Source organism: Orcinus orca, chromosome X (genome assembly GCF_937001465.1).
Source record: "Orcinus orca chromosome X, mOrcOrc1.1, whole genome shotgun sequence".
Lineage (NCBI taxonomy): Eukaryota > Metazoa > Chordata > Mammalia > Artiodactyla > Delphinidae > Orcinus > Orcinus orca.
Window position 1 is genome coordinate 80,218,766 of NC_064580.1, and position 26,643 is coordinate 80,245,408.

General features: G+C 34.3%; 1 protein-coding gene across 1 annotated transcript in view; it reads left to right on the forward strand.

Annotated features, from left to right (window-relative positions):
- Positions 1-26,643, forward strand: part of PCDH11X (protocadherin 11 X-linked) — a 705,712-nt gene that overhangs the window by 450,327 nt on the left and 228,742 nt on the right. The gene's annotated exons all lie outside the window — the stretch shown is intronic.

Below are 26,643 nucleotides of genomic sequence, written 5' to 3' on the forward strand. Positions count from 1 at the left end.
AAGATTCCCCCCTGACAACCCCGTCTCCACCAGTGAAGGGACTTCCTAGTGTGTGGAAACTCTTCCTCTTTCACAGCTCCCTCCCAGAGGTGCAGATCCCTTCCCTATTCTTTTGTCTCTGTTTTTTCTTTTCCCCTACCCTGGTACATGGGGAGTTTCTTGCATTTTGGGAAGTCTGAGGTCTTCTGCCACCGTTCAGTAGATGTTCTGTAGGAGTTGTTCCACATGTAGATGTATTTCTGATGTATTTGTGGGGAGGACAGTGATCTCCGTGTCTTACTCCTCTGCCATCTTCAAGGTCTCCCCAAAGTCCATAGTTTTAGACCTCAAGTGAATCTTGATCCAACAAGAGAGATTAATTTTCTATTTGGTTCACTTATAAGTAGCTTATGTATAAATCACACTTGCATCTATCATCAGGAATCTAAAAGAAATGTGCTCCAGGCTTTGATTCCTGAAACTTGTCTGAGAATAAGTGAAAATCAAGGCATTTGTAGGAAATTGAAATGTATTCATCTTGAACAAGCTTTGCATGCATAGGCATATTTTTCAATCCATTGTTGGACTAGAAGCAACCAAATGATAACAAATCTTAATGGTGAAAATGAGCTCCTCTCTAATCTGCAAGTATCGGATCAATAACACTCCATCTGTTAATGGAGAAGGCCAACACTCTTGAGGTTTCCAAACTGTGTGAAAATCACACTTAAAATGAGTAACAGAAAGTATTTACTAGGAACATTGTGCAGAAAAGTTGCTTTAAATATACTTTGCTGGTTAGCCTGAAACTTCACTATAAGGAGATCATTTATTTCTAGCCAGTATCTTATAAATGTTTGTATATGTATGTGAGTAGATAGACACTGGTAGAAGGAGTGTGTTTTTAAAACATTCACAATAGTGATTATTATTTGACAGTTAATATCTAATCTCTTTTTTATTTAATATCATTATATTTTGTTTTTACTGACCTACGTTTGCACAGTAGGTGGTATAAAAATAAGCCTAGAACCTTCATTACGCCAGTGTTAGTCAGTTGGCAAAGCTGTGTTATGATTTGGAAGTTAACTAGTGGGTTACATTTTATTTATTTTTTAAATTAATTAAATAATTTTTAACATCTTTATTGGAGTATAATTGCTTTACAATGCTGTGCTAGCTTCTGCTATATAAAAAAATGAATCAGCAATATGTATACATATATCCCCATATCCCCTCCCTCTTGTGATTCTCTCCCACCATCCCTATCCCACCCCTCTGGGTGGTCACAAAGTACCAAGTTGATCTCTCTGTACTATGCAGCTGCTTCCCACTAGCTATCTGTTTTACATTTGGTAGTGTATGTATGTCCATGCCACTCTCCCACTTCATCCCAGCTTACACTTTGCCTTCCCTGTGTCTTCAAATCCATTCTCTATGTCTGCGTCTTTATTCCTCTCCTGCCACTATGCTCATCAGAAACTTTTTTTTTTTTAGGTTCCATATATATGTGTTAGGATACAGTATTTGCTTTTCTCTTTATGACTTACTTCACTCTGTATGACACACTCTAAGTCCATCAACTTCACTACAGAAAACTCAATTTTGTTTCTTTTTATGGCTGAGTAATATTTCATTGTATATATGTGCCACATCTTCTTTCTCCATTCATCTGTCTATGGACATTTAGGTTGCTTCCATGTCCTAGATATTGAAAATAGTGCTGCAATGAACATTGTGGTACATGTCTCTTTTTGAATTATGGTTTTCTCAGGGTACATGCCCAGTAGTGGGATTGCTGGGTCATATGGTAGTTCTATTTTTAGCTTTTAAAGGGACCTCCATACTCTTCTCCATAATGGTTGTATCAACTTACATTCTCAACAACAGTGCAAGAGACTTCCTTATTCTACACACCCTCTCCAGCATTTACTGTTTGCAGATTTTTTGATGATGGCCATTCTGACCAGTGTGAGGTGATACCTCATTGTGTTTTTGACTTGCATGTCTCTAATGATTAGTGATGTTGAGCATCCTTTCATGTGTTTGTTGGCAATCTATATGTCTTCTTTAGACAAATGTCTATTTAGGTCTTCCACCCATTTTTGGACTGGGCTGTTTGTTTTGCTGAAATTCAGCTCTATGTGCTGCTTGTATATTTTGGAGATTAGTGCTTTGTCAGTTTCTTCGTTTGCAAATATTTTCTCCCATTCTGCGGGTTGTCTTTTCATCTTGTTTATGGTTTCCTTTGCTGTGCAAAAGCTTTTAAATTTCATTAGGTCCCATTTGTTTATTTTTGTTTTTATTTCCATTTCTCTAGGAGGTGGGTCAAAAAGGATCTTGCTGTGATTTATGTCATAGAGTGCTCTGCCTATGTTATCCTCTAAGAATTATATAGTGTCTGACCTTATATTTAGGTCTTTAATCCATTTTGAGATTATTTTTGTGTATGGTTTTAGGAAGTGTTCTAATTTCATTCTTTTACATGTAGCTGTCCAATTTTCCCAGCACCACTTATTAAAGAGGCTGTCTTTTCTCCACTGTATATTCTGGCCTCCTTTATCAAAGATAAGATGACCATATGTGCGTGGGTTTTCCTCTGGGCTTTCTATCCTTTACCATTGATCTATATTTCTGTTTTTGTGCCAGTACCATACTGTCTTGATTACTGTAGCTTTGTAGTATAGTCTGAAGTCAGGGAGCATGATGCCTCCAGCTCCGCTTTTCGTTCTCAAGATTGTTTTGGCTATTCGGGGTCTTTTGTGTTTCCATACAAATTGTGAATTTTTTTGTTCTAGTTCTGTGAAAAATGCCAGTGGTAGTTTGATAGGGATTGCATTGAATCTGTAGACTGCTTTGGGTAGTATAGTCATTTTCACAATGTTGATTCTTCCAATCCAAGAACATGGTATATCTCTCCATCTGTTTGTATGATCTTTAAATTCTTTCACCAGTGTCATAGTTTCCTGCATGCAGGTCTTTTGTCTCCTTTGGTAGGTTTATTTCTAGGTATTTTATTCTTTTTGTTGCAGTGGTAAATGTGAGTGTTTCCTTAATTTCTCTTTCAGATTTTTCATTGTTAGTGTAAGTATGCAAGAGATTTCTGTACATTAGTTTTGTATCCTGCTACTTTCCCAAATTCAAGGATTAGCTCTAGTAATTTTCTGGTGGCATCTATTGGATTCTCTATGTATAGTTTCATGTCATCTGAAAACAGTGACAGTTTTACTTCTTTTCCAATTTTTATTCCTTTTATTTCTTTTTCTTCTCTGATTGCCATACCTGAAACGTCCAAGACTATGTTGAATAATAGCAGTAGAGTGGGCACCCTTGTCTTTTTCCTGCTCTTAGAGGAAATGGTTTCAGTTTTTCCCCACTGAGAATGATGTTGGTTGTGGGTATGTCATATATGGCCTTTATTATGTTGAGGTAAGTTCCCTCTGTGGCTACATCCTGGAGAGTTATTATGATAAATCATTGTTGAATTTTGTCAAAAGCTTTTTCAGCATCTATTGAGATTATTATATGGTCTTTATCCTTCTATTTGTTAACATGGTGTATCTCATCGATTGATTTGTGTATACTGAAGAATCCTTGCATTCCTGGGATAAACCCCACTTGATCATGGTGTATGATCCTTTTAATGTGCTGTTGGATCCTGTTTGCTAGTATTTTGTTGAGGAGTTTTGCATCTATGTTCTTCAGTGATATTGGCCTGTAGTTTTCTTTTATTGTGACATCTTTTTCTGATTTTGGTATCAGGATGAAGGTGGCCTCGTAGAATGAGTTTGGGAGTGTTCCTCCCTCTGCTATATTTTGTAAGAGTTTGAGAAGGATATGTGTTAGCTCTTATTTATATGTTTCATAGACTTCACCTTCATCTGGTCCTGGGCTTTTGTTTGTTGGAAGGGTTTTAATCACAGTTTCAATTTCAAGGCTTGTGATTTGTCTGTTCATATTTTCTATTTCTTCCTCGTTCACTCTCAAAAGCTTGTGCTTTTCTAAGAATTTGTCCATTTCTTCCAAGTTGTGCATTTTTTTGGCATACAGTTGCTTGTAGTAATGTCTCATGATCCCTTGTATTTCTGTGGTGTCATTTGTTACTTCTCCTTTTTCATTTCTATTTCTGTTGATTTAAGTCTTTTCCCTATTTTTCCTGATGAGTCTGACTAATGGTTCATCAATTTTGTTTATCTTCTCAAAGAACCAACTTTTAATTTTATTGATCTTTGCTATTGTTTCCTTCATTTCTTTTTCATTTATTTCTGATATGGTGTTTATGACTTCTTTCCTTCTGCTAACTTTGGGGGATTTTTTTGTTCCTCTTTCTCTAATTGCTTTAGGTATAATGTTAAGTTTCTCATTTGAGATTTTCCTTCTTTCTTGATTAGGATTGTATTGCTATATACTTCCCTCTTAGGACTGCTTTTGTTGCATCCCATAGGTTTTCGGTCATTGTGTTTTAATTGTCATTTGTTTCTAGGTATTTTTTAATTTCCTCTTTGATTTCTTCAGTGATCTCTTGGTTATTTAGTAGCATACTGTTTAACCTCCATATGTTTGTATGTTTTATAGTTTTTTTCCTGTAATCGATATCTAGTCTCATAGCATTGTGTTTGGAAAAGTTACTTGATATGATTTCAATATTCTTAAATTTACCAAGGCTTGATTTGTGACCCAAGATATGATCTATCCTGTTGGAATGTTCCATGATTGCTTGAGAAAAATGTGCATTCTGTTGTTTTTGGATGGAATGTCTTATAAATATCAATTAAGTCCATTTTGTGTAATGTGTCATTTAACGCTTGTGTTTCCTTATTTATTTTCATTTTGGATGATCTGTCCATTGGTGAAAGTGGGGTGTTAAAGTCCCCTACTATTACTGTGTTACTGTTGATTTCCCCTTTTATGGTTGTTAGCATTTGCCTTATGTACTGAGGTACTCCTATGTTGGGTGCATAAATATTTACAATTGGTATATCTTCTTCTTGATTTGATCCCTTGATCATTATGTAGTGTCCTTCTTTGTCTCTTGTAATATTCTTTATTTTAAAGTCTATTTTTTCTAATAAGAGTATTGCTATTCCAGCTTTCTTTTGATTTTCATTTGCATGGAATATCTTTTTCCATCCCCTCACTTTCATTCTGTATGTATCCTTAGGTCCTACGTGAGTCACTTGTAGACAGCATATATAGTGGTCTTGTGTTTGTATCCATACAGCCCATCTGTGTCTTTTGGATGGAGCATTTAATCCAGGTAAGTTTAAGGTAATTATTGGTATATGTGTTCCTATTACCATTTTCTTAACTGTTTTGGGTTTGTTATTGTATGTCCTTTTCTTCTCTTATGTTTCCCACTTAGAGAACTTCCTTTAGCATTTGTTGTAGAGCTGATTTGGTGGTGCTGAATTCTCGTAACTTTTGCTTGTGTCTAAAGGTTTTAATTTCTCCATCAAATCTGTATGAGATCCTTTCTGGGTAGAGTAATCTTGGTTGTAGGTTTTTCCCTTTCATCACTTTAAATATGTCTTGCCACTGCCTTCTGGCTTGCAGAGCTTCTGCTGAATGATCAGCTGTTATCATTATGGCAATTCCCTTGTATGTTATTGCTTTTCCCTTGCTGCTTTTAATATTTTTTCTTTGTATTTAATTTTTTGATAGTTTGATTAATATGTGTCTTGGCGTGTTTCTCCTTGGATTTATCCTGTATGGGATTCTCTGTGCTTCCTGTACTTGATTGACTATTTCCTTTCCCATGTTAGGGAAATTTTGAACTATAATCTCTTCAAATATTTTCTCAGACCCTTTCTTTTTCTCTTCTTGTTTTGTCATCCTTATAATTTGAATTTTGGTGCATTTAATGTTGTCCCAGAGATCTTTCAGACTGTCCTCAATTCTTTTCATTCTTTTTTCTTTATTCTGTTCTGCCCCAGTTATTTCCACTATTTTATCTTCCAGGTCACTTTTCCGTTCTTCTGCCTCAGTTATTCTGCTATTGATTCCTTCTAGAGAATATTTAATTTCATTTCTTGTGTTGTTCACCATTGTTGTTATTTAGTTCTTCTAGGTCCTTGTTAAACGTTTCTTGTATTTCCTCCATTCTATTTCCAAGATTTTGGATCATCTTTACTGTCATTACTCTGAATTCTTTTTCAGGTAGACTGCCTATTTCCTCTTCATTTGTTTGGTCTAGTGGGTTTTTACCTTGCTCCTTCATCTGCTGCAGATTTGTCTGTCTTCTCATTTTGTTTAACTTACTGTGTTTGTCATCTCCTTTTCACAGGCTACTTCTTTGTAGTTCCTGTTGATTTTGGTGTCTGCCCCCGGTTCAGTGGCCTGTGTAGGCTTCCTGGTGGAGGGGACTGGTGGCTGTGTTCTGCTGGGTAGAGCTGGATCTTGTCTTTCTGGTGGGCAGGGCTGTGTCTGGTGGTGTTTTTTGGTTGTCCCTTAATATGGCTTTAGGCAGCCTTTCTGCTAATGGGTGGGGTTGTGTTCCTGCCTTGCTAGTTGTTTTGCATGGGGTGTCCAGCACTGGAGCTTGCTGGTCATTGGATACAGCTGGGTCTTAGTGTTTAGAGGCAGATCTCTGGGAGAGCTCTCACTCATTGATATTACATGGGTCTGGGAGGTCTCTGCTGGTCCAGTATCCTGGACTTGGCTCTCCTACCTCAAAGGCTCAGGCCTCACACCCAGCTGGAACACCAGGACCCTGCCAGCCACATGGCTCAGAAGATAAGGAAGAAAAACAAGGAAAAAAAGAACAGATAGAACCCCAAGCCAAATGGTAAAAGCAAAACTAAACAGACAAATCAAAAGAAATACACATACACACTCATAAAAAGAAAAGAAACAAACAACCACAAAAACAAAAAATGAACAGTCAGAACCCTAGGACTAATGCTAAAAGCAAACCTAAACAGACAAAATCACACAAAGAAACATACACATACACACTCACAAAAAGAGAAAATAAAGGAAAAATATTTTTTAAAAAGTTAGAAAATAATAAAAAAAAAAAGAAAGAAAGATGAGAGCAAAAAATCCAATAAACAAATCCACCAATGATAACAAGGACTAAAAACTAAACTAAGATACACTTAAAAACCTGAACCAAATCAGACACCAAAAGCAAACTCCAAGTCTATAGTTGCTCCCAAAGTCCACCAACTCAATTTTGGGGACATTTGTTCTCTATTCAGGTATTCCACAGATGCAGGGTTCATCAAGTTGAATGTGGGGATTTAATCTGCTGCTCCTGAGGCTGCACAGAGAAATTTCCCTTTCTCTTCTTTGTTGACAGAGCTTCTGGGTTTCAGCTTTGGTTTTGGCCCCACCTCTGCATGTAGGCCGCCTTTAGGCATCTGTTCCCTGCCCAGACAGGAGGGGGTTAAAACAGCAGCTGATTAGGGCTCTCTTGCTCACTCAGGCAGGGGCAAGGGAGGGGTATGGTAATCATAATTGGAATGTGTGGCGAGCTTACAGTGACAAAGGCCAGTGTGACATTGTAACAGTCTGAAGTGCGTGGTGTGTTCTCCCAGACAAGTTGTCCCTGGATCTCCAGACCCTGGCAGTGGGGCTGCACAGGCTCCTGGGGGGGTGTGGGTAGTCACCTGTGCTTGAACACAGGCTTCTTGGTGGCTGTAGTAGCAGTCTTAGTGTTTCATGCCCGTCTCTGTGGTTCAAGCTAATAACCACAGCTCGTGCCCATATCTGGAGCTTGCTTCAGTGGTGCTCTGCCTTCTGTGGGCGCATGGAGCAGGAATCCCCTCTCCTCACTCACCCCAAAATGATGGTCTCTGGTTTCTTCAGCTGCTCCAGACATTTTCCCTGACTCTATCCCAGCTTCTGTGGCACACTAGCCCCCTTCAGGCCGTGTTCATGCAGCCAACCCCAGTCCTCTCCCAGTGTCTGAACTCTGAAGCCTGAGCCTCAGTTCCCAGCCCCCACCTGCCCCAGTGGGTTTGCAGACAAGCCTCTCAGGCTGGTGAGTGCTGGTCGTCACCAATCTTCTGTGAGGGAATCTGTCTGCTTTGACCTCTGCCCCCCTGTTGCTGCACTCTCCTCTGTGGATCCAAAGCTTCCCCCCAACCCCCCATTTCCACCAGTGAAGGGGCTCCCTAGTGTGTGGCAACTTTTTCTCCTTCACAGCTCCCTCCCAGAGGTGCAGATCCTGTCCCTATTCTTTTGTCTCTGTTTTTTCTTTTTCCCTACCCTGGTACATGGGGATTTTCTTGCCTTTTGGGAAGTCTGAAGTCTTCTCCCAGCGTTCAGTAGGTGTTCTATAGAAGTTGTTCCACATGTAGATGTATTTTTGATGTATTAATGGGGAGGAAGGTGATCTCCACATCTCACTCCTCCACCATCTTGAAGGTCTCTGTGGGCTATGTTTTAAATGCTTATAGGTGACATATACCACAAGACAACAACTACATAAATAACCTTAGTGATTTTGTTTGTGCTCATTACATTATAGTTATAGGGAAACTGTCATCTAAATATGTCACAATTATATATAATGACAGTGATCATTAAAAGTCATATAATTTATTCTTATATTATTTCTCACAAGCAGGAAAGGTTTATTTTCCAAAGAAATCTGTTAAGAGCATGCACACACAAAATTATTTCAAAAAAAAGGTGACTTCATGGTCATAATTAGATTGAATCTTGAGATACTTGCAAGACTCAGTTGTAATGCTGAAGTAGTTAAGATTTTCTAGCTAAAACCCTAGGTACTGCATAACTCTGAAAAGAAATATATAGAAACACTTATTTTACATACATGACAAATATATCCAAAATCTTTAATTAATTAATTACTGATTGTTCACATTATCTTGAACCTGAAAATGTCAAAACCTCATTTCTGACGACATATGAAAACTTTTTCATTTGAGTTCCTGGTATATTTCCAAAATATTTTTTGTTCGGATTTTTTTTTTTCAGTTACACTGAATTCATTGACTTTCACCATGTGTGCTGTAGTGAAAACTGTATGCTGCACAATTGCTATACTTCAAATTCACTCAAAGTTTTCAAAATTTATAAACATTTATGAAATGTACAATGCATGGACAACTTCATTAGCATACTTATCTCTTTGCAGCTGTGTCTCTTCTAGTAAGATTTTGAGCCAATCTGTTCAACAAAGTTGTTTTAAGAAAAGAGTCAGAGAGGCTGAGATCTCATTAACTCAACTCTACCAAACAATTCATAGAACACACTTTTGGATTCAGTTCCTTACAATGATCTCTTAGCTTTATATTTACATAAGAAGGGGTTGACTCAAAATATTTGACATTTTATTCTATGTGACAGAGGGCTTCTCCAAAAATAAATGGAGATGTGAAGGTATTCTTAAGCTTTTGCACAAATAATAAGTTTGATCCTATTTAAGCTATACATGTTTGGCAGTTCATAATAGAAATATCTGATCTTTATTATAAGGCTGAAAAATAACTGGAAATAGCTGGAACACTGAATTTGCATCTGTGAGCAGCGTGGTGCATTTTCTGTGCTTTATCTTTTAAGGTAGGAAATTTGAATTTGTTAACTGAGAAGCTCTCACCTTGCTCTCCAAGATGCCTTACACTACTTCTGTCATATTGTTGAATTCCACAAATTCTCTATGGAGAACCTAGCCCTGTGCCTTGCTCATGGTAGATAATAAGTAAATGTGAGTTCTCATTCTCTTTAGAAAGTTTACAGACTTCTTATGGTTTTAGTCATTAGTTTTTCAGAGAAAGAAAATACATTGTCCCCAGTAACATTTCTGGAAAAAAAGATTAACACTTATAGGTCATTCATTCACAAAAAATATCCTCAATCCACTTATTGTTCTCAGCCCTGGAGATATAGAGCTGAATAAGACAAGCTTCTAGCTGCAGTCAAGTTTATAATCATTCAAGAGACATGGAAATTTAAAGATGTAATACAATGTGAATAAATTTTTAAATGAAAATATTAATTGATATGAGGGCCTATCAATCATTGATATTAATGAGAGTAGGAAGTAAGTAAATCTGTCTGAGTAATTACAGTAGATTCTCAGAGATTACTTGCTATAACCAGTCTTGATTCCAGCTCATTTTAAGGTTTTTTTTAAGGTTGTTAAATATGGGTAAATATATAAAAGGTGGTGATTTACCATGGGAAAAATGAATAACTATATCGGTATTGACCATTTATAGTGTTTAGAGTATTCTAGGAACCACACTAAGGAATGTAAATGTAATTAAAAGCTTACAAACAAAAACAATCCCTTTGGTAATCTCTAAAATATACAAACAGCTCATGCTGCTCAATATTAAAAAAACAAACAACCCAATCCAAAAATGGGCAGAAGGCCTAAATAGACATTTCTCCAAAGAAGACATACAGATTGCCAACAAATATGTGAAAAGATGCTCAATATCACTCATTATTAGAGAAATGCAAATCACAACTACAATGAGGTATCATCTCACACTGGTCAGAATGGCCATCATCAAAAATTCTACAAACAATAAATGCTGGAGAGGATGTGGAGAAAAAGGGACCCTCCTACACTGTTGGTGGGATTGTAAATTGGTACAGCCATTATGGAGAACAGCATGGAGGTTCCTTAAAAAACTAAAAATAGAACTACCATATGACCCAGCAATTCCATTCCTAGGCATATACCCAGAGAAAACCATAATTCAAAAACATACATGCACTCCAATATTCATTGCAGGTCTATTTACAATAGCCAGGACAAGGAAGCAACCTAAATGTCCATCAACAGAAGAATAGATAAAGAAGATGTGGCACATATATACAATGGAATATTACTCAGCCATAAAAAGGGAAAAAGTGTGTCATTTGCAGAGAGGTGGATGGACCTAGAGACTGTCATACAGAGTGAAGTAAGTCAGAAAGAGAAAAAAATATCATATAATATTGCTTATATGTGGAATCTAGAAAAATGGTACAGATGAACTTACTTGCAAAGCAGAAAAAGAGACACAGATGTAGAGAACAGACTTATGGATACTAAGGGGGAAGCGGGAGTGGGATGAATTGGGAGATTGGGGTTGACATTTATACACTATTGATACTATGTATAAAATAGATAACTATTGAGAACCTACTGTATAGCACAGGGAACTCTATTCAGTGCTCTGTGGTGACCTAAATGGGAAGGAAATCCAAAAAAGAGGGGATTTATGTATACATATAACTGATTCACTTTGCTGTACAGCAGAAACTAACACAATGTTATAAAGCAAGTACACTCCAATAAAAATTAATTTAAAAACCCATAAATACAGAAAAAATCACCAGAAAAAAAATCCCTTTGGGATACAAATATGTAATTATATATATATATATATATATATATATATATATATATATATATATATATATATATATATATATATATATATATGTATACCCAAAGAGATGAGGAATGTAAGCTTAAAGAGTAAAAGAGTAAAACACTTGCCTCAGGTCACACAGCTAATAAGTAAGTATTTCAACCTCCAACTCAGTTCTTTGATTAGACTCCAGAAACATATTCTTAACTTCTACATTTTACTGCCCCCCATTTAGGTCTATAGTTCCATATCTAACAAGTAGAATTATTTTTGCTTGAGCAGTTTGCTTTAAAAATATTCTTGAATTAAAAGCTTATATTCACACAAAGAGGGCATGCTTCAGTTTTCTCAGACCCACATTACTTTTTCAAATAAAACAATAAACAGGTTGACAATCTTTTCGAATAGAAGCTTCTTATTCAAATAGCTACCATCATTAACCTATTATATGAATTTCTTGCTTCTCAGTTAGGTAAAGTTAATTAATTATCTTCTACTGTTTTAGAGAATTTAGGCTGCATTCTGTATTCTTAAATCACATTGAGAAAGGAAAGTGCAGAATTTGCATTTGTGGAGTATTGTCACAATATTCCTTTTTTTAAATTGAGTAATTTGTACATGGATACATAAAGAAGTGTATATAAAAGCAACTACAAGCACATTTATGTATAAAACCTGTAGTTAATTTTCTCTCCTATAATCAAATTCATAAGATTACACATATATAAATTAAATTCTTTACCAAATATTGGAAGCATTCCTGCCTTGGATAATTGTTAGATTTAGACCCCATTATAGTGGTCTTCAAGTGGTTTAGAAATATAGAAAACACAGCATGTTAAATGCCTATAAATAACCCAGTCAATTACATTAAATTGTTCATTTGTATAGCTACCAATTCCTGTGCAATAAGTGGCTGGGCCCTGTTGGTTGATACCCTGAAGCTCAGGTATTAACACTGAATTTGAAGTGCTTGGTTTACTTTTTCTCCATTCGTAATCACTAGTGGTTGAACAAAGCTAAAAATTTGAATATATTTACCTTGTTTAGAAATTCAAAATGAACAATAAAAATATTTGAAGTTAATTATATTCTTCTATTTATCATTTCTGATTATTGGATTATGTCTATTTCATGCTGTTTAGTAGCTAATCTGAAACATTTTCCAAACTAAACAACTGGCTAAATGTAAGAATATGTCTAATGGAATTGAGTGTTTTATTTGATCAGAATCATGATTTGCTAAAGTTGGCTTGGTGCTAAACACATTTATTTGAAACTCAAATAGCTGTCTTATTGTAAATGTGTAGCAGACAGAGTTCAGGCAAAATCCATTTTCAGGATGGTGTGCCTCAAAGCCATTTGGAAGACCAAAGTTTAATATTGGATTCATTTTGGAAATTCTATCTGCCTTCTTGAGTGTTAGGTAGAATAGAATTCATCAGAAACCAGTTGAGCACTAATGATATAGACCTATATGGTTCTATCACTTTATAAATCAACCAAAAGCACTTAAACATTCAGACTCGTTTTCAGAATAGGTTTTCTCCTCACCTTTTAGTAGAATAGGTTAGATTAAAATGAAGGGTGGGGAAAGGAAACAATAAATCTTAAACCTGTAATGACACTTTAAATTTTATTTCAGAACCACTCATATTGAATATGAAAATAAGGGAACATACACAAAATGTTTTATCTAAGGCTCCATCTCTAGGTATAATTCTTCATGTAAAAAGACTTTTTGTCTTTAGGGGAAAAGATCACATTAGATAAGATTTTTAACATTATCAAACTAGCTTTGAATTATCTGATGGATCTTGTCTGTAGTTTTAAAAATCCACTGTTTGTGCATTTTTAAACATGATTTTTTTGGGAAAAAAATGGTTTTACTCAAGAAAATTGGGAAAATAATGCTACCAAATTTAATCCCTAACTCAATAACATTCAATATTATTTTTCGATGGACACTTAGGTTGCTTGCATGTCCTGGCTATTGTAAACAGAGCTGCAATGACCATCAGGGTTCATGTGCTTTTTGAATTATGGTTTTCTCTGGGTAGATGCCCAGTAATGGGATTGCTGGATAAAGAAGATGTGGTACATATATACAATGGAATATTACTCAGCCATAAAAAGGAATGAAATTGGGTCATTTGTAGAGATGTGGATGGGCCTAGAGACTGTCATACAGAGTGAAGTAAGTCAGAAAGAGAAAAACAATTATCGTATATTAATGTATATATGTGGAATCTAGAAAAATGGTACAGATGATCTTATTTGCAAAGCAGAAGTAGAGACACAGATGTAGATAACAAATGTATGGATACCAAGGGGGAAAGGGGGGGTGGGGGGAATTGGGAGATTGAGATTGACATATAAACGTTATTGATAGTACATATAAAATAGATAACTAATGAGAACCTACACTATAGCACACAGAGCTCTACTTGATGCTCTGTGGTGGTGGTGACCTAAATGGGAAGAAAATCCAAAAGAGAGGGGATGTATGTATATGTACAGCTGATTCACTTTGCTATACAGTACTATACTCCAATAAAAATTATTTTAAAAATACTATTTTTGGGACATTCAATTATACATTATATGTAAACTAAATTGACTCTTACGTTGAGTTTGAACAATGTGAATACAATTGAGTATTTAAGAATTTAGAGTATTTAAGAATTTAGCTACATGAGAAAACTTTACTTTGGGTATTCTACCTCTACATCAGATTAAAAATTCCTTGAAGGTGGATTACATGGGGTTTTTTGCTCCTGAACAACAAGTTATTTGGCTCCTCAAGTTTTAGCACAATATTCTACACTTAATAGAGAATCAAGAAATAATTTCTGATATACAGAATATGAAGCTAATGAATGATATCTGGGGATTATGTCCATCTGACCCTTTCCTCATGCCTTTAGAGGAAAATTAAAGGTATTATTAATGATGAGGCAGCAAGAAGCAAGAAAGTACTGTTAATTCTATTTTGTAAACTGATTAACAATATGGCTATTACATTATTTTATCAAAGTCGTATAGCAAGTCAAGGCAGAGAGAGAAGCATAATCTACACGTTCTTAGTCTCAATTCTCACTTATAATAGACTGCCATTCTCTTCCACTTTCTGGGAAAGGGGTGATTAATATGTCAAAAGAAATTTATATGTAGTGCTAAACACTTGTAAAAATATTTTTTCTTTACATTTTCCACAATTGTACTATAGAATTGTATTGTAGAAATGCTATTGATGACAATACCTTCCATGGATTTTATAAATATCTCACCAAGGCAAAGAAAACTAACGACATTTGATAAGGAAATAAAACAGATTTATTCGTCAAGAACATTTTGTTTGTAAGCTACTCCTACATTCTCTCTCAACATCCAAGTTTATATAATAAGCTCAATTTTGAATAAGGAATGAAGAAAAGGGCCAATGGCAAAAGTAATAACAACAAAGAATATTTAAATTAATAATGTTAAATGGAAATACAAAAATAAAATAATGGGTGTAAATCTGGGAAGATAATCCAGGAATCTAGCAGAGTGCTGTCTACTGTCTCTTCAGGAAGCAGAAGTAGGACAAATTCCTCCCACAAGTTCTTCCTAATTTTGTACAATCAAAAGGTAGAAATGCTTGCCCTTCACCCCCCCTTTTTTTTGTTATTCCTTCTCCACTTTACTTCCTTTGACTTTCCCATATGTCTCTGTATGTTCACTTGGTTCAGTTTTTGAGCTCTTTGAATGACAGGGAGTTTATAAATTTTATTAACCAAACAATAGGGAATACGAAGAAACAATAACATAGCTATATTGAGAAGAGAGCAAAAACAGAAGGAAATAAGCAGATCTGTTTAATTGGGTGTGTGATTTTCCTGTTGTAGTTACTTGCTTTTTAGTAACATGACTGAATTCAACAATGACTACTATCCCTTACAAATAGACAAATCATCAAAAGTCACTTTGGGTTCAATGCAGTAAACTGGATGTGTAGTACTATCACATAGAACTTCTTACTAGCTTGGAAAGAATAAATTTGGAGGGATTACAAGGAGAAAACCATAGAGAAACTCAGGATATGAAGCTTTATACCCTTTCTCCCACTACCCTCAACTATACAATAGAAACATTCCCAACACACACTATCAGAATATTAGAAGAAGCCTTAAAAAATCTTTAAAGAAGTGTATTAACAAATGCCTTAAAGAAATTTTATTAAATCCAGAATGCTTTTAATTTATGATTTTTTCACTTATATTAATTTCAAGAACTGTAGTAATCTCAGAAGAAGAAATCTCAAACAAAATTCAATTGCTTTATAAAATAAGCTCATAGTCTTAATAGTTATTTAGCGTCTGTCTCACTTGTTGAAATTCAACAAGTTATTTCTGACATCTGCATCTGTCCTTTGGAGTTACTCCACAGTTCATCAAGATAAACTCATTCATTATCTTGAGAATAAGTGAACACAATAGATGAGGTACTGATAACTGATTAGTCACTCCTGTGTATATATCAGAATAGTATCAAGGGTTAGTATCTGTATTTTTTTCTTATAAAATGACTAGCTTCTTACGTGTGAAAAATATTTCAAAAGAATCCTAAAATAAGAAGGAGAAAATACATAGAACTCCATCTTTAAAAAAATGTTTTTTTGAATTTCCAATTTTAAGTTATTGGTCTTTTTCCTTGTTGAAAGAGCAAATATTTGCTTATTGAAACAAATATTAATGATCTTAGATGTACATTAAAAACTACGAATGCTATATTAGCAATTAGTCTATCAACTCATATGACAGATTCAAGATTAAGTTTTTATACCTTCCATGACATTTTGAAGTAGATCATTTTTGTAGTGTGGGAAAGAGAAGAAAAGGAAAGGTCATAGAATTCTTATCAGTCAGTCATATTGTCCTGTAAAATAGAAATGTCTGTTTAATGTCAGTGAATAACTCAGATTGGGCTTCATGGATTATTTGTTAGAACAAAGCATCTTTACCTCATTTTACACCTCAAGGCTTATAATCCTTTAAACTTTGCAATAATAGAATACTCAGTCACTAGGTGGATCCTCTATGCAAGAGAAGTTATTTCCACTTTCCAAACCTCCTCCTCTCATAATATCAATAAAATCTGCACAGATCCAAGAACCAATAGATTTATCAGACTGTCTTCTGAGAAAGTAAGACTTTGTATTGAAAAATTTACCTGTGATGCATAGAATTATATGTTTAAGTGAAAACATAGGCATACATAGTAGACTACAATAAATATTTAACAAATGCTTGTGTATCCTGACTTCTTACAGAACAATTATATATTCCTCTCAAATTCTATTAGATTTGTTTTCTTGATGTTCAATAATTCATTCTAGTCAAGGAGACTATCTTAGTCCATCCTTATGGTGGCAGCCATAGACATTTAGTTATTATATGACTAGATTATGCTTTAATTCACTGTTATATCACAGATTTGTTTGTTTGTTTGTTTGTTTGCGGTTCACGGGCCTCTCACTGTTGTGGCCTCTTCCGTTGTGGAGCACAGGCTCTGGACGCGCAGGCTCAGCGGCCATGGCTCACGGGCCCAGTCGCTCCGCGGCACGTGGGATCTTCACGGACCGGGGCATGAACCCGCGTCCCCTGCATCGGGCAGGCAGAATCTCAACCACTGCGCCACCAGGGAAGCCCTATCACAGTTTTTAACAGGCATCTTTCTACAGGTATTCAAACCTTAAAGAAAATGACCTAGGGTATATTTTTCCTATAGAAAATGTTTTGTGTGGCACCCATTAAGACATAATTCTTTTTAATTGATTTTGTACTAACTTTATGTTAATTGGGGGTAAAAAGAACTGGGTTTTATTAAATCACTTTCAAATTATTTATTTGAAGTATCTACTTATATGTCTTTTGTGCTAAAATAATCTCTTCTATCTTTAGATACACTTAAAATTCTCTTTTACATCCTTAAGTATATGTTGAATTACTCCTGTACCTTGCTTTATAAAATAGATTTTTTAGTTATTTGCATATGTGGCCATATTTGTGTTTGTGTTTGGCCAAGCTCAGCCATAAACCATGTTACTGCTGGTGATAAATGTCATATTAATCAACAATCATATAAATAACTTATTCATAGACAAGTAACACATTAAGTAATTTAAGAAATTGTAGAAAATTAGATGTCATTATACATTCACATAGTTTGATGCAATGAAATGTTTGATGTTAACCATGACACTAATAGTTAATAAAGAGTTTTGTTTTGTTTTGTTTTGTTTTTTCCCTTCAGATGCCTTTACAGTCTTCTAATGCAACAAAAAATCTGGCAGTTAGAAAGAAAAGAATAAAATATTCTGGAAAAAATAAAGGGCACCTGAAATCATAGTCTAAAATCTGAGAGGATTCTGGGTAGAAATGGATTTCCTAAGTATATCTGTGTGCAAAAGAAAGCAGCTAACCCTCAGGAACACCATTTATACCAGGGTTTTATACCAGGCTTATGACACCAGGTTTGTGTCACAAGGTATTTTCCATTGTTTGCAGTTGAGGATCCTGGACTACTAGATGGCAGGGGGTCAAATCTACATTCTATTTTATGACCTCATGGATTCTACTTTTTTAAAATAATCTGCCTTTGGGCAAAATGTATATTTTTATATAAGAAAAACTCTTTATAATTTATGCACATTATCTGTATTGTAGTATAAGCATGCTAGATTCCACAAAAATATCAATATTTGAGTCTTTAATTGATTTTCAAATCAAAGATTATTTATAGTTTTCTTATTTTCTTCAAGTGGCATCATTTTGGGGCTTAAATCTATCCTTGAAGACAAACATTGTATTAGGTTAAGACCATAGAGATTACATGAAACAGGAAGACATACATTTGAGCCAGAGAGAAATTTAAAAACAGAACAATGGTTGATGTCAGTCAGAGCCCCATTTTCACTTCAGAGCATGAGCTTTCTTTTTAGGGTAATTTATAGTATCCACTCTCCCCAGCCAGACTCTAACATTTATCTGTTCTTTTGTACAACACTCTCACCTGAATTCCTCAAGCTCAAGCAAAGAGGTTGTTTAAGTAATTGAAGGAGGCTTGTCATTTCATGTCTGACAACCTCTGATGGTGAACCTGTGAGCTACCAGCAACCAATGATTCAGCCCCTGACTTGTTCACAAAATCAAAAGGAAAAACAAAATACAAAAATAAATATTAAATATTTTAAGCCAAGGGCTTTGCTAAGCTAGCAAATAGCAGTATAGGATTCTAATTCTGGTTTATTTGACTCTACAAGCCCAGGAACTCCACCAATATGCTGTACTACTTTCTCTTCAGTAACCTTCAAAAATCAGAGTTAAGAGATTAAGACCGTTCATCTATCATATGTTTCAACTCATGGAAATCAAACCCAACAAATGATAATGGAAAAATAAAGTATGGGACACTGATCATAGTCAGCACCATTGGCTTCTTGACAGTAGTGAAATTTTTCTGCACAGTTGCTCTCCTAAAGAGAAGCATTCATTCTAAAAAGAACTCTAAACATCTTAAATATATGGGGATTAGTACATAATTGCAGCTCAGTGCATGTGGCTGTAGCTGGTAGAGTTCATAGGATCTCAAACATGGTAACTTTCTGCTTAGATCTTTGTGAAATATACCTTAACACACATATTTAGATGGTTAAAGGCATTGTATACTTATATATCTAAGAATTAGATTTTTTTACAATTTAAAACATTTAAGTATACAAACAAAAATTGTCATTATCTAGGCTATATAATGATCTAAATATTCATTATTTGGATGCCCACATTAGAATATTAGTTCTATCAAACGATGGATTCTTGCTTTGCTTTGTTTTTAACTGATGTGTCTTCATGGCATACAACAGTTTTTAACACACAACAGATGATGAATAAATATTTGTTGAATGAATAAAAATAATTTTTATGGATTTTAGTTGATGATTAAATTTAAGTTAACTATATAAAGAAATTTGAAAATTAATTCAAAAGTAGATTGTATGATAATTGGAACCATGCCCTATCCTTCCTGGCGAATATAATTTCTGTCTATGTAAATATTTTATTAATGTCTAAAAACATTTGCTATCTCTTTCCTAACTTTGGAAAAAAATTGTAGTTCATATAAGTTCCTATAGACCTGCATTTATAACTTGAATACAAATGAAGCAGGAAAGCTTATCAGTAAGTGTGTAAAAATTGTAGACCTGTGACCATTTATCTTGTTACATTTATTTTTATGCTACTGTACTTCAAAACATGTCCATTCTACCCATATCATACATTATTCTCTTCTTTTGTCATGAAATATTTGTGCACTGATAGACAATGAAAATTGGCATGTTTCTCTAGGTTTTCCATTTCACTGCTGGCAGCTTTTGAACTTATATAGACTACTTTGCAATTCAAAGGGAAAGAAAGAACATGTGAGTTGATTTCAAACTTCTGAGTAACCATTGTTTGGCAAGATGTTTACTTACTGTGATCACAGTTCCATTGTTCTTCAGTCCTAAGAGACAATAATCCCTAATCAGGTACATCTGTTTCAAGAACTAAAATTACCTCTACTTTACAAGACTCACTTTCTTTGAACCATCCTTTCAATTGAATTCTACCCCAGTGAAACTCTTTTGTGTTGGTTCACAAATAAATAATTTCAAATTTCCTTACCTTCAGAATAAACTGCCCAAGAATGACTCAGACTGGGTTCAACTAAAGGATGACCTAATTTAACTTCATGTAAACTAATAATATTTAATTTTTTTGAAAATTATTTTGTTTCACCTAAATCTGTAATGTGCATTTAATAGTAAGTTTTTTTTCCATTTCTTTAGCTATCTTTAAAATTCAAGTTGATTAGTTTTCTAAGATCTGTAACTATGTAATTTCACCTTAAGAGTTATCAATGTTATTTATAGTGTAATACTAATTACATTACTTTTACATTTGAATAGTGTACACTGGGCTTGGGCCAAATTTTGTAACTCAGTGATCAGACACTGCATGCTCATTTACTGCAAGTATCATATGAATCACAGTTATCTGAGGTGAAATGCATTTTTCTTCAATTGCCTTCATAATTCTCCACTGTGATTTCTCCCTTCATCTGGACAAATCTGATTGATGTGGAACTTCCATGGTGTTGGCTACAGGAGAGGTTCATATACCCTGAATTACTGGCACATCAACTATTGATTTACTGATGTTTTGGTTCCTTAAGATCATCATTCCACACCAAAATGTTGCCTACAAAGCATTACATAGATTATGGAGAAGAGCTGTGAAGTGTTTATATATATAGAAATCTCTATTTTCAGACAGTGGGAAATTGGGGAGAGTAACTCAATCCAACTAGATGATCACACCATCAATTGGGGAGAAAGCTATTTCCAGTTGCCTTAAATTGGACAGAGTAATTTTCTTTATTATCATCAAGATTTTCTACTTTATACAATAAAAAGATACTGACTTTGAAGATGTGGTATGTTATTTTCATACTCCATCTGTTGACCTTACATTTTAAATTAATTGGGGCTCATGCCTAGAGTTAACCCTTTCTAAAAAAGCCATAAAATTTTAGAGAGGAAAGGGATATTAAAAATTAGAGACTGACCTAACTCTGTCATTTGACAAATGAGAAAACTGATGTCAAGTGTGTTTTGATTACCAAGATTTACATGAACTAGAACTGGAACTGAAATGTGGGTCTCTCAATTCACAGTCTAGGGCACTTTCTACTCTATTAAACTCTCCTTATTATTAACTATGTCTTGCACATTTTATTAGAAATAAAGTATTTAGTGTAGGATTTTGTTTTCATCACTAAGACAAGTGTTGGTGTTGACATATATAGTCAAAGAGGAAAGAAAATGGTTGAAATTAGGTGAATTTATAATAAAGGCACCAAGGAAAATCATCAAACATTAGTAGGTACTCAGTGAAAAAAAGGAGTTCAGTGTGGTAGAGTTTTAAAAGACTTGATAATGTGAGGTCAATCAGTAAAATAATGACAATGATCTTCTTATGTGGCTTATAACCTAGCACTGCAGATCAACCTGAAAGAGAAACAGCAAGATGTTGTGAACAATAGCAGCATCACTGAAATAAATTGTCCCTATTTATCTAGTCGGTAATTAGAGTTCTAATTAATTAGTAATTTTTATTGATTTCACTTTCTAAAAGGAACTGCTAGTCTTGTAATCTTTATCTCCCTTGACAGCCAATAAAATCTACACTGATTACTTTGCAGGAAAAAAAAAAAGAGTTGTTGAAGTAGAATCTCCTATATTAAAAATAATGCAAAGACAAAAGAAATAAACAAACAAAAAATCTCTTTACTATCTGAAGGCACAAGTAAAAGATACAGTTTTGAGCTTTATTACCATAATATATTATTAAAACATGACATCCTGAATGGTTTTGTCATTTATTAACTGCAGTTTAAACTGTCTTTGTAAATTTCTGAGAATCCTTGCATTTTCTGCAAATACCATATGATCTAATAAAGATACTCTGTGTTCTATATCTGTCTCATAGACATCTAGTTTGGTCCTGACCGAGCATTAGCAGCCTAAGGATCCATTTAGAAGGATACAGGAGAGAATATAGATTTATATTGCAGTATTTTTTGAACATTTGTAACTGATCACTGCCATCAGAGAAATGTGCCACCCAATCTTGGGACTGTGCAAATATACAATTTCACAAATCTCCATATAATCCTTGTGAATTCAAAAAGACACTTTAAATGTTGCCTTAAATACACCAAGTGTTGCTATTTCTGTAGCCTCATATATCAGCTGGCTGGCAGAGAAATTCATATATAGAATGAAAGAATAGCTCCTGTTGTCTCTTTTGATTACACCACCAGGAGCTCCTTCTATGTCAGTACTCCTGGTAAAAGCTTCAACTTTTATTCCCTAGAGGAAACACTAGGAGATAATTTGGAGAGCAAAGCAGAAGTTGTAACATTTTTCTCTGCTTCTTTCATGCACTAGGAACTCATTTACTTTATTCACAGACTGGCCTTGCTTTGCCAGCAAAGAAACTAGAATTTATATTGCTTTATAAAAAGGATCCATTAACAACACTAAAAAGTTCCATGTCTCTAAAAATGTGGTGTGTAATTACCTAATACTGAATTATTTAAAGAAGAAAAAACTACCAAATTTAGCTCTAATATACCTGGCTATATGTCATATAAATTCCATTAAGTTAACTATTTATCCTAAGCTTACAATTATTAAGTGATTCACCCTTCAAAATATTTCCCCTATAGTTACAACATAGTTTAGAGTAGAATCATCTTGTCATAATAAAATTTCAAATCAATGTACTCGCCTCTTGATACAGGAAACAACAAATGCAACAAGAATATAATAGCGTAAGTGAAAGTAGAAAACAAGTTTGATCTGGGTGGTGCCTTTTTTACAGGAGGTAATGACATTTGTTTGTTGTATTACCATTTTGGTATTGTTTCCATAATCACTGAGCAAGAAAATGAAATAGCTTAAACTATGTATCTTTCAACCCTAATAGAATAAATACAGCCAAACTATTAACAAATGTGCCACAGGGTATTTTACTGGGGAATTTCTGTGATCTTCAGAGTAAGGTCTTTGGCCATGTCAGTTCCCCTAGTTATCTACTTAAAGTGAATGTCATTCATACAGCAATTACTATTGTACAAAGATGGTACATAAAGATGCCCACTCTGGATGATTCGGAGACCATAATGCAGATGGTTATTGTTAAAGACAGCAGGAAATGCTTCTCTTTGCAGGGAATGTGGCTCCTATGGAACAGTGAAACTAAAGTAAGTACTGAGTGCCTAATGTAGGCGACTCAGGATGGAGCCAAGTTTGAAAAACTCACTTTGATTCTCAGCGGAGAGTAGTCAGTTTTTTGCTGAATGAATCACCCAAAGCATTATTGGTTAGATTTATCTAAAAACAGAAAATGTAGGCCATTAATTAGAAGTCATGGTGATTGTTTTGCTTTATTCTAAAAACGCAGTCGAATGTGATTACCAAAATTGAAGGTCTGGAGGAATCTTTTAAAAGCAAGAATGTTCATGTCCTAATATTGTCTTTGCCATTAACTCTTATAATTGAGGATATAAATTACCTCAGTTACCCAATTTGGAGAAAAATTAATCCAGCGTTTCTGTTACCCTGTTTTATCTGCATTAATCTCATTAATTATAGATATGCTTTTCTTTATTTTATTTTGTACTTTTTCAGTCTTCTGCCTGTTTTTTAATACTTAAGAGAATTGAAGATGTTGAAAGCTAATTTTCAGGGATGTATGTTACTTTTATTTATTTTATTTTATTATTTTACTTGCAGATAGAGTTTTAGTCACAGGCAGTGACTGTAGGAATAAAATGAGAGGTTTGGAGGGTAGGGGAAGGGAGATATTTGGGGCATGTAGGCAGTGTAGAATGACAAGAATTTGTGATGTCTTATTAAGGGGCAAAGGTTAAGGAACCACAAAAGACAGAAAACATGAAGTACAAGGATAAGGCTGGGACAAAGGCAATATGGATTATGTTTCTGATATGTTGATTTTGAAATGTTTATGAGCAGTCAGTTGGACATCTTCTGTATGTAGTTGGAAAACAATATTGGTTTAAATCTCAAAAGTGACATCTAACTAGGCTGAAGATAAATGTTTGAAAGCCATTTGTTAGAGGCAATAATTGAAGTTGCGGAGTAGAGAAAGATTCTAGAGCCTCTTAATATACATATTCATTCATGTATTCAACAAAGAATTTTGACTGCCAATTATGTGCCACACACAAAATGATAAGATATCACATTCATGTTATTGAAATCACAAAGATGTTGAAAGTATGCATTCATTTAAAGTAGAATCTGTATTTTTGGCCATGGCCAGATCCTTTTAGGTACTGGATTTATACTTTTCAGTCTTTTATGAAAAACAATCTTATAATACTTCAGGTAAGGTATATATATATATATATATATTTATATTTATATAACAGAAATATATATATATTTCTGTTATACACTTACGGTTGTTTGCTTCACTGAACTTTGTTCTAACACAGGAATTTGATTATTTGGATATTTCTCTGTCTGTCCATAATCACCCATGGTTTATATTGTGACTTAAAGAAACTCAGTATTCCTCCTAGCTCTGAAGTTACCAGCAACACAATCGGGGACTCAAACAGACATGAGAAAATACTCTATTGTGCTCACAGATAGAGACAAAAGTGTGATATTGGGCAAACAGAATAACATTTTATCCCACGTCCATTAGCTCCTCTTATTTTCTTTTAGCATCTAGAATCTGATATCTATAAGTTCTTCTATTCGTTTATTACAAATTCTGCTCATAAGGGATGTGCTATTAGTCTTACAAGAAGTTTATATTTCAGGCTGTAGAGTCTTAAAGCAAGGACATTTATGGTTTCATCAATTCTCACTAACCTGTAGTCCTGCAGCCTTATAATCTGATTCCCATGAAAAGCTGTCATCAGAAGGCAGTAGGTAAAGTGTACATTTTCCCTGGAAATTGATTGTCACACATTGTTTAGTGGTGGTGCCTCATGCCTGGGGCAGGAATGGCTATTCTTCATTGCATCTCATTTGTGTTCTTTGATACTAACTGCCCTTTGTTAGAAAAAGTATATATTTATGTGATAAGTTTGGGAATGAAGGAAGATAAACATACATTTTGTGTGAGCAGATTATCTCTACCTTTTGGGTTGTTCAGAAGGGACTGATTATTTATAATCATCACTAATAAAGTCAAATTTGGGATCTCATTATTTAAAGTTACTGATCACTAGGAAAGAAAATGCAAGTGAGAATGAATTGTACTTAAAAGTCTATAGGCTACTACATTAGTTTAAAACATCCAAATAGATTTTGCACAACAATTAAGGATAAATGTATCCCTTGGTACATATACTCAGTGAACAGCTTGGATTGCTGTATTCAATTTCTTACACAATACAATAAAAGCAAACTAATTGAAGTTAAACATTAGTCTAAGTCAAAGTTCATGACTCGATGATAAAATTCAGTGGATCAAAAACCAGTGTTTCCAGCTGACTTAACATCTGATTCATTTCATGACACAATAGATTTGATTGGCTCTGCCGTTTAAGATTTACAGAGCCAGCAAATGAGCTAAAATATGTATACAATCAGCAAGTATAAGAAGTCTGTCTCTCCATCACTGCATTTTGGGCTATGTGCATGGTAACTAGATCTTATTGGAACAAGCAAACAAAAGTGTTTCTTAAAACACAATATTGCTCCATTAAAAAAAAAAAACAGTCGTTCTGCTCCTCCTCAGTGACTTGCACCCAGCACATACTTTTTAAATGAGTTGTCTGTAAGAGCAAACAAACCTATTTTTCTAAGCATAAAAAAAAAATCTTTCAATCAAATTTCATTGCTAGGATCCTTATTTTCTCACTCCTTAGGGAATCATTTTTACAAATTATCTACATTTGAAAGATCTGAAGTCTACGTTTTATGAAGCTTAAAATATACCTCATTTTGAAACTACGTAGATTTTTTTAATAGTTTAAAAGTATGTATAGTTTATTTTTAAATTTTTTATTAGAGTATAGTTGATTTACAATGTTGTGTTAGTTTCTGCTGTATGGCGAAGTGTATCAGTTATACATATACATATATCCATTCTTTTTTAGATTCTTTTCCTATATAGATCATTACAGAGTATTGAGAAGAGTTCACTGTGCTATACAATAGGTCCTTATTAGTTATCTATTTTATATATAGTAGTGTGTATGTGTCAATCCCAATCTCCCAATTTATCCCTCCTCCACCTCCCCCACCCACTCCCCCCCCCCGCCCCCGGTAACCATAAATTTGTTTCCTACATCTGTGACTCTATTTTCTGTTTTGTAAATAAGTTCAATGGTACAAATAAAACTATATAGATTCTAATTGTTTCCTTTTTTGAAGTGCTTGTACAGTACTTTTATCATTTTGTGAAAGTGAAATATAGCTTTATCTCTTGCTTTTCTTATGCTACTTTTCTGTAGCATAAAATTATTTTAGGGCAATAGATTCATTTCATTTCTATTTCTACAACATTTGAAAGACTGGAATATTTTAATACTCAAAATATTTTGAATTTGTCCAATATATTACATGTAAGATGAATGAATAGAATTGTCTTTTCTAGGAATTGAGCTTACCTAAACTGGATGTCCATAAATCAGGTAAGCAATTCTAAAATGAGGGGATTATTTAAAAATATAGCTGAGAAAAAAATTGGAC